The sequence below is a fragment of the Talpa europaea genome (assembly GCF_964194135.1).
Source record: "Talpa europaea genome assembly, chromosome: 3".
NCBI classification, from domain to species: domain Eukaryota; kingdom Metazoa; phylum Chordata; class Mammalia; order Eulipotyphla; family Talpidae; genus Talpa; species Talpa europaea.
In genome coordinates, this window is record NC_140069.1 from 144,342,769 (window position 1) to 144,351,488 (window position 8,720).

Consider the following 8,720-nt stretch of genomic DNA (forward strand, 5'->3'; position numbering starts at 1 on the left):
TACATCCTTTCTGAGGTAGCCAATGGTTTAGACTTCGTCTACTAATATTTTGTTAGTGTATCAATGCATAAAGAATGATCTGCAGCTTCATCCAGCTGACCTGGTTTATGGAAACAGTAGAGAGATGAATTCCATCCACTAGGTCAGCTTTTGCATTGTGATACAAAGGATAGGTAACAATTATAAATGTATTTATATTATATTAAATAAAATGTGAAATGTTTTTAAACATAGACAAGTCTATCCAACTTAAAAAATTACAGGAATTAGGGCTTCTATCTTTCTGACTTGCAATCTAGGCACATAACTTCTACCTCATGGTCTAAGGTATGATGAGTTCCAGTCAATGCATTTGTATTTTGTCTATAAAAAATTAATAAAACAGGGGACTCCCTGCTCGTACAAGGGAGGGGTTAAGTACATGACTGCCCATCTCTCCATTGACCATTTCATGAAACCACAAAAAAAAAAAAAAAAAGGACAGTTTTTGTTTGTGTGAGGGCTACTTAAAAGTTCAGCGGGCTAGAGGCCTCCCTGGTGACTCAAGGGGTTAAGTTGCAGCACTATGAAGCTATGCACAGCTACTGCAGCATGAGTTCGATCCCCAGCCAGGGAGCTACCCACATGGCACAGCAGACGTCTCCTGTCATGTCCGCTGCTCCCCTCAGCAGTGTATTTCTGTCAGTCTGCCTGTTCTATTCCCCACTCTGTCTCTGGTGAATCCTCTCACCCACTGGACCTCTGGCCTGTACCCCAGTTCTTGTATGCATAAATTAATAAATCTTTTAAAAAATTAATAAAAGAGGATAGGACATGCCCATTTTTCCTTCGAGATCCTCTTAAAATTTTACTTAACATTACTACTTAGTTCTACAGACTAGTAGAACTAGACTATATTACCTCTTATTCACTTGGAGATATATACATTAGAGCACCTATGCTAATAAAAGAACTTCTGAAAATAAAAGAGAAAAATAAATATTGGAAATTTAGGAACTCTTGACTTCCACACTTGCAAAAAAATTAATAAACACATCAATTCAATGAAAGATGAGATGATAGGATGACAGAGATCCAAAAGGAGTTAGAGAATTATAGGCAGGTGAAGGATATTAAAAATGTTCAGAATTTACTAAGGAAATTAAAAGCAGCAAAGAGAAAATTAGCAATATAGAAAAGTTTAATTTCCTATTTAGAATCCAAAGGAATGTGAGAGACATGAATACAGAAAAAAATACAATATATGAATTATTATATTCCTGATGAAGAGAACAGATGGAATAAAAGGAAATTCTACTCCTAACTGTACTTGATTAAAAATTCACTTCAATAAAGGGAAAACTGATTCTGATGATTAGAGGGTCTCACCATGAACCAGAAAATCAAGGAAAAGTGAATAAATATTATAGAGGTATTGGTGAAATAACTGAATTTCAAGTATAATGAAAGTTTATAAAGGTCCAGAAATTAGACAAATCAAAAGGTTACTTAGAAAAATGTTAGTGTATTAGTTTTCTATTGCTTTACAACAAATTTAGTAGCTTAAAACAACACAATACCTTAGATATTCTGTTGGTCAGAGATCTAGTAAGATAGATAGATAGATAGATAGATAGATAGATAGATAGATAGATAGATAGATAGATAGATAGAGGTTTATATATAGGAGTGTGTCTGTATTTATACACGTTAGTAGAATTTATTTCCCTGCAGTTATCTGACAAGTACTGTCACCTTGCTTGTTGTGAGCTGGTGATCACTATCAGCACCTCAGGTCCTTGCTACATGGCCCACCCTTCTCACTGCGTGGTTTGCTTCTTCAGGACCTACTGGAAAATTTCTGCTGTTTTGGATCTCTGATTTCTGGGAAAGCCAGGAGCCACTTTAAAGGGTCCACATGCCTGGCAAGGCTGACTTGCCCAGGATCCTCTCCCTTTTTGGTAAATCAAATTCAATTGATTGGGACTTTTAATTACATCTTCATGTTCCTTTTTTCCAAGCAGTGTAACATTATCATAGGCATGAAAGACCAGTCCTCATGGTATTGGAAGACGGAAGTCTTAGAGTACATGTTAGTAAATAAAATTTCCATACCAAATTAAAGCATCATTATTTTGAATAGAGTTTATATTTTAGAACTATTTTAGGTTCACAGTAAATTTGAGCAAGAGTTACAGAGACTTTCCCATATACCCCCTGCCTTCGCACATGCAAAGCTTCCCTCATACCAACATTTCCCACTTGAGTGGTCCATGTATTATAACTGATGAACCTACATGGATACATCATGATCCACAATTCATAGTTTGCATTAGGGTTAGCTTTTGGTGTTATACATTATATATGAGTTTCAACAAATTTAGTATGACCTGTATCCAAAAATTATAATATACAAAGTAGTTTTACTGTTTTAAAAATCCTCTGTGTTCTACGAATTCATCCTTTACTCCCCCAAACCTACTGAATCATTGATTTGAAATTTTCCTTTAAGCTTGCCTTTTGCAGAATGATAGGTAGTTGGACTCATTCAGTATGAAGCCTCAGATTGATTTCTTTCACTTAGTGATATGGGTTTGTTTCTTCCATATCTTTTCATGACTTAATAGCACATTTCATTTTGAAACTGAATAACATTCTACTGCTTGTGTATACCATAATTTATTTATCTATTTGCCTACTGAATGACATCTTGGTTGCATCCAGAATTTGTTAACTATGAATAAAGTTGCTATAAATATTTGTGTGTGGGTTTTTGTGTGATATACATTTTTGACTCCTGTGGGTAAATATCAAGAAGCATGATTGTTGGACTGTATGATAAGAGTATATTTGGTTTTGTAAAACACTATAAAAAGATAAACACATGGAATTTGCAGCAACATGGATGGAGCTGGAAGGGATCATGCTCAGCGAAATAAGCCAGAAAGAAAAAGAAAAATACCGGATGGTTTCACTCATAGCAGGAATCTAGAAAACTTAAATAAGGGACCAGGAAAAAGAATAACCATAAGAAAGAAAATATCAAAATCAACAAACAACTATGAACCAGAGACACTCTATGGGAGGTGGGGGGTGGGGAAAGGAGGGCTTGGGATCAAAATAAGGGAGTTGTAATTGTATGGGGAATAAAAAAAATAAAATTTAAATAAAATGTGAAAAAAAAAACACTATGAAAATATCCTCCAAAGTGACTGTACCACAATGAATGAGTGTTCCTGTTGTTCCATATCCTTGTCAACATTTGATGTTGTCAGTGTTCTGGATTTTGGCCATTCTAATAGGTGTGTAGTGGTATTTCATTGTTGTTTTAGTTTCTATATCCCTGATGACATATGACATGGAGAATCTTTTCTTATGATTATATCCCATTTGAGTATCTTCTTCGGTGAGATGTCTGCTAAGTATTTTGGGCTAATTTTTAATCAAGTTATTTTCTTATTGCTGAGTTTGAAGAGTTCTTTGTTTAACTCAGATAACAATTCATTACCAGATGTGTCTTTTGAAAAAATTTTCTCTAAGTTTGTAGTGTGTTTTTTCATTCTCTTGATATCACCTTTAAAAGTGACAGAAATACATATTTACATATGAAAGAACTCATAATGGTTGCCTATTCATTATTCATTAAGACTATAGCAAGTTCAACAAAAGATATGACAACATCTTCAGGCAACAAAGATGACAATAATGATGGGGGACATAAAGTTCAGTTACAATACAACAATAGCAAGGTAAAATCTTCTAGTATAAAATTAAGTGTTAAAAGTTGTAAATTTTTGTATTTTGAAAGTGAAGAAATAAAAGCCAGAATGGTAAGTATATAAAGTGAAGTTGCTGCAACTTGAGAACGTCTATGGAGCCCTGTGTCTAAAGCAACAAATTTGGCACATATGAAAATATAATGCATGATGCCTTGAGGTCTCAAGGGAATATAACATCACAAGAACAGAACAACTCTCTAGAATCCAATCACAAGATGTGATGATTTTATCTCCCTATCAAAGTGTTCAAAATTTCTTTTTTTTTAAAGATTAATTTATTTATGCATACACAAACTGGGGTGTAGGCTAGAGGTGGAGGAGGTAAGGGTATTCATCAGAGACAGAGTAGGGAGCAGAACAAGTGGATCTACTGAAATACACTGCTAAGGGGAGCAGCGGGGAGACAGGAGAGGTCTGCTGCACCATGTGGGTAGCTCCCTGGCCAGGGATCGAACTCATGCTGCAGTGGCCACAGATAGCTTCATAGGTTGCGTCTTAACACCTTGCACCACCAGGTAGGCCCCAAAATTTCTATAATAAAGATGAAAGAATTGGAAGAAAATATAGTCAGGCAAGTCAAAGCGATAGAGTAGAACTCAGAAAAGTTAATCAAAGAGATACAACAAATTCAGGGGAAAACAAATGACCTGAGAGATTTAATAAAAAGAAAATAGAACTTGAAACTTTAAATAAAATTACAGAGATTCGGGCTGTCAAAAATTTCAATAGATGAGATAAAAAATTCTAGAGAAAACAGTGCAAGCAGAATAGACTATAGGGGAATTAAATAAGTGACCTTAAAGATGTAATGCACAAAAGACCTGGGAGGAAGAAGAGAGAGAAATATGAAGTCAACGCTGGGGGATATTATCACAAGCAAAGCATTGAAACTGTAATTAAAATTCTCCAAAAACACAAAATTCCAGGACCAGATAATTTCACTAATAAGTTCTACCAAACCTTCAAAGACACCTATTTTTCTGAAACTCTTCCAAAATACCTATCCTTTTCAAACTAATACCTACCATTCTCAAACACTTCCAAAAAAGTTGAGAGAGAATACTTCCAAACACATTTTATAAGGCCAACATCACTCTGATATAAAAATGATATGCATAAAAAAGAAAACTACAGACCATTTCCCTGATGAACATAGATGCAAAAACTCTTGACAAAATGTTGGCAAACCAAATTCAACAATTCATTAAAAGGATTGTACATCATGACCAAGTGGTTCAACATTGAAAGATGGTTCAACATCTGAAAGTCAATCATTGTAACTGGCAACATCAATACAAGGAAAGATAAAGAATATTTAATCACATGAGTAGAAACAAAGTATTTCACATTTATGAAAAAAACAAAACTCACAAAAAATGGTGATAGAAGGAATGTACCTCAACATAATAAAGTCCATATATGATGAATCCACAGCTAACATCATACTCAGTAGTGAAAACTAAAGATTATTCTCTAAGATTATACAAGACAAGAACATCCACTTTTATCACTATTACTCAATATGTTATTGAAAATTCTAGCTAGAGCAACTAAACAAGAGAAAGAAATGAAAGGAATTTAAATTTTGGAAGGAAGAAGTAAAGCCATCACTGTGTGCAGACGACATATAGAAAACCCTAACGACGCCACTAATACATTCATTGAAGCAATAAATCAGTATAACAAAGAGACACTTTACAAAATCTGTGTACAAAAATTGGCTGCATTCCTAAATGCATACACCAGACTAAAAGAGAAAGAAATCAAGAAAACACTCCCATTCACAGTTGCACAAAAAGAATTTCAGAGTCAGGAATAAATTTAGCAAAGGAGATAAAAGATCTGTGCAACGAAAAGACTAAGACATTGTGAAAAGAAATAGAAGACACTGAGAAATGGAAAGATATTCCCTGCTCATGGATCAAAAGAATTAACATTGTTCAAATGGCCATCTCACCTGAAGTGCAATGCTAGTTCAATGCAATCCTTATCAATTTCAATGGCGTCTCGATCGGCATTCTTCAAGGAAACAGCATGCCTTACTGACATTTACATGTCACCACAAAGACCCCAAACAGTCAAAGCATCTTTTACAAAGCTGAGTCACAGTATTTCAGGAACCCTCTCCCCATTGGAGGGTAGTCCCTATTTTGGGGAGTCATGTTCCTCCTCATCAGTCTCCCCAGCACACTACCTCCACCACAAATGAGCAAAACATGGTTGATATAACTGGTTGGGTTGGAGCTTTGATGTTTTACTTCCATTGTGAGCCCATCACATCATGACAGATTTAAAATCCATTTTGTAAACTTGTGGTATTACTGGATGATACATTTTAGGGGTGCCATAGTTTTTCAGGACTAGCATAAATCAAGCCCAGAGCTTTGAAGAAAGTATCTTATTTTTATTTGCTTATTCTCAGTTTCAAATTTTTGCTACATTCTTTTCATATTACAGTCCTATTCGAGAAACTTCATTAAAAAGCTGCTTGGTCAACATGTGTGGCAGAATGAATTGCTAATGACTGTCCATCTCTCCATTGACCATTTCATGAAATCACAAAAAAAAGAGGACAGTTTTTGTTTGTGTGAGGGCTGCTTAAGAGTTCAGCAGGTTAGAGTCCTCTCTGGTGACTCAAGGGGTTAAGTTGCAGCACTATGAAGCTATGCGCAGCTACTGCAGCACAAGTTCTATCCTCGGCCAGGGAGCTACCCACATGGTGCAGCAGACCTCTCCTGACTCGCCCACTGCTCCCCTCAGCAGTGTATTTCAGCAGATCCACCTGTTCTGCTCCCCACTCTGTCTCTGATGGATCCTCTCATCGCCCCCTCCTCTGGCTTGCACCCCCCAGGTCTTGTATGCATAAATAAATAAATCTTTTTAAAAAAGAGTTCAGCAGGTTATAGAGATGGATATTTAGTAAACTAGATTTTTTTTCCCAGAACGTGAACTATTGGTCAAGGGGTACTTAAAGTCATGATGATCCCATCCCCGTAAATTAATTTAACACACAATTATAGCACAGGCATTTAAAAATTTTTATTTAAAATTTTTCTAAAAGGTTGTAATCCAAGTCTACCTTGGAATATTGATATGATCATCCTGTTTCAAGTAAGCGGAGAAGACTAAACAATAATTGAAAACGTGTGAATAGATTCTAAAATGTCATCCTTTTCATGTTTCAACAAACAATAAATTTGAATGTGGTTCTTTTCAAAGCATGTGGTCATAAGTGGATTCCCCCCTGTGGAACTAATATAAAACAAATACTATTGCCACGGCAGGCAATTTCTCCGGGAACGGAAATTTTCCTGGCTCCCACAGAGACCTGAGCTGCCTTCGCGAATGTACTTTTCTCTTGGGTCTTGGCCGAGAAGAAGGGGGCGTCTTGAGAGCATATAAAGCCCTTTGCTGCCCTGTGTAAGACCACAGCAGCCTCCACGGGGAAGGGATGGGTGCTCTGGCCCCAGAGCGCTGGGCGAGCCCACCCAGTGCCCTGTCAGGCACAAACGTGGTCCTGATACCAAGGGCTCCCCGTTTGGCTTGTCCTGGTGCTCAGTTTGGCAGCCACTGGGTAATCTGTACCCATTCACTCCTAGGCGTGGAGAGTGGGTTTCTCACCTCTGTTCAGTGCCTGAATCTTTCTTTTCTCCTTCTTCCTATTTTAGAATCAGTAAAGAGCTTCTTTGCACATTCCACCCCATCAGAGACCGCTGAGCCTGGGTAAGTGACCCTCAGACATCACTTTTGAAAAATGCCAACAGCTCTTTTTTGGGCTCCTCTGGCTCAAAATGATTAAATCCTGACTTTTAATACCACAGTCACCCTCTCTTCAACTTCCTCAATCCCAGGAGTGTGTGTGTGTGGGGGGATAGCCTCATTTTTGCAGCTCTAAGTCTAGTCAGGCCGATGGTGAGCGGAGGGACACAATCCCCCCATCCCCAGGATGGCCATTTGATGTCCATCTCCTGGCGTTGGGTGAGAAATCAGTGCCCCCATTCTGATCCCGACTGCAGATCCTACCTGCTGGCCGCACCTGCTGGCCAAATTTGTTTTTGATGGTGGTTACAGAACCTGCTGTTTTCTTGGCAAAGATGGGGGTGGCATTTCCATCCAAGTTAATGTATTTGGAACCTACATTTGTACAGAATCTAGACAAAAATGCAGGAACAGCGCGTCCTCAGCAGGCACAGAGATGGAGAGAAGAAACTAGGGTGGTTGATGCTGGATCCTTGGTAAAAATCTACGAGCCGTGACAAGTTCGAGTAACTGTAATGGGATAGGAGGGATCACGAGTAAAGGGGTGGTAAAGCTATAGGTCGACAATAAATCTGGTCAGTTCTATCAGGAGGCAATAATTGGTGTTTATTCTCTTTTAGTTTAGTTGATGGAACATAGGGAGTTTTTTTTTTGGTCTGGCCGCCTCCGAGAGTGCACAGCTGAGTGTACTATGGGAGCGAGTATGTCCACGTTTATTTCCATTTCTTTGCTGAACGTTGTATCAACGTTGTATCTGGGGTGTTATCTCTTCCAAATGGTCTCTCAGCCTCTGGTTTAGCAACTTGTCAAATCCAAATTCATCTCACATAAAGGCCAGGGAGAATTATGAGAATGCTATCGATATTCTGTGATTACTTACTGGCTACACGACAAGATCATTTTTATAAGCCTTCATGTTTTACATGAAAGTGTCCACGATCTGGACAGTCAGTCAGTCTCTGTGGGGTCTCTCTCTCTCTCTCTCTCTCTCACACACACACACACACACACACACACACACACACACACACACACACACACACTTGCTTTCCCTTTTCCACTAATTCGTCACTTAAAATTTGCCTGGTCACACAGCAATCAGGACTAATGAGCCAATTCTCTGAAAATGCTGGGTCTGCCTCATAGCTCTATGCCTTTGTTCATGCTAATTCATCTCCTTAAAATCCCTCGTCCTCTCACTTG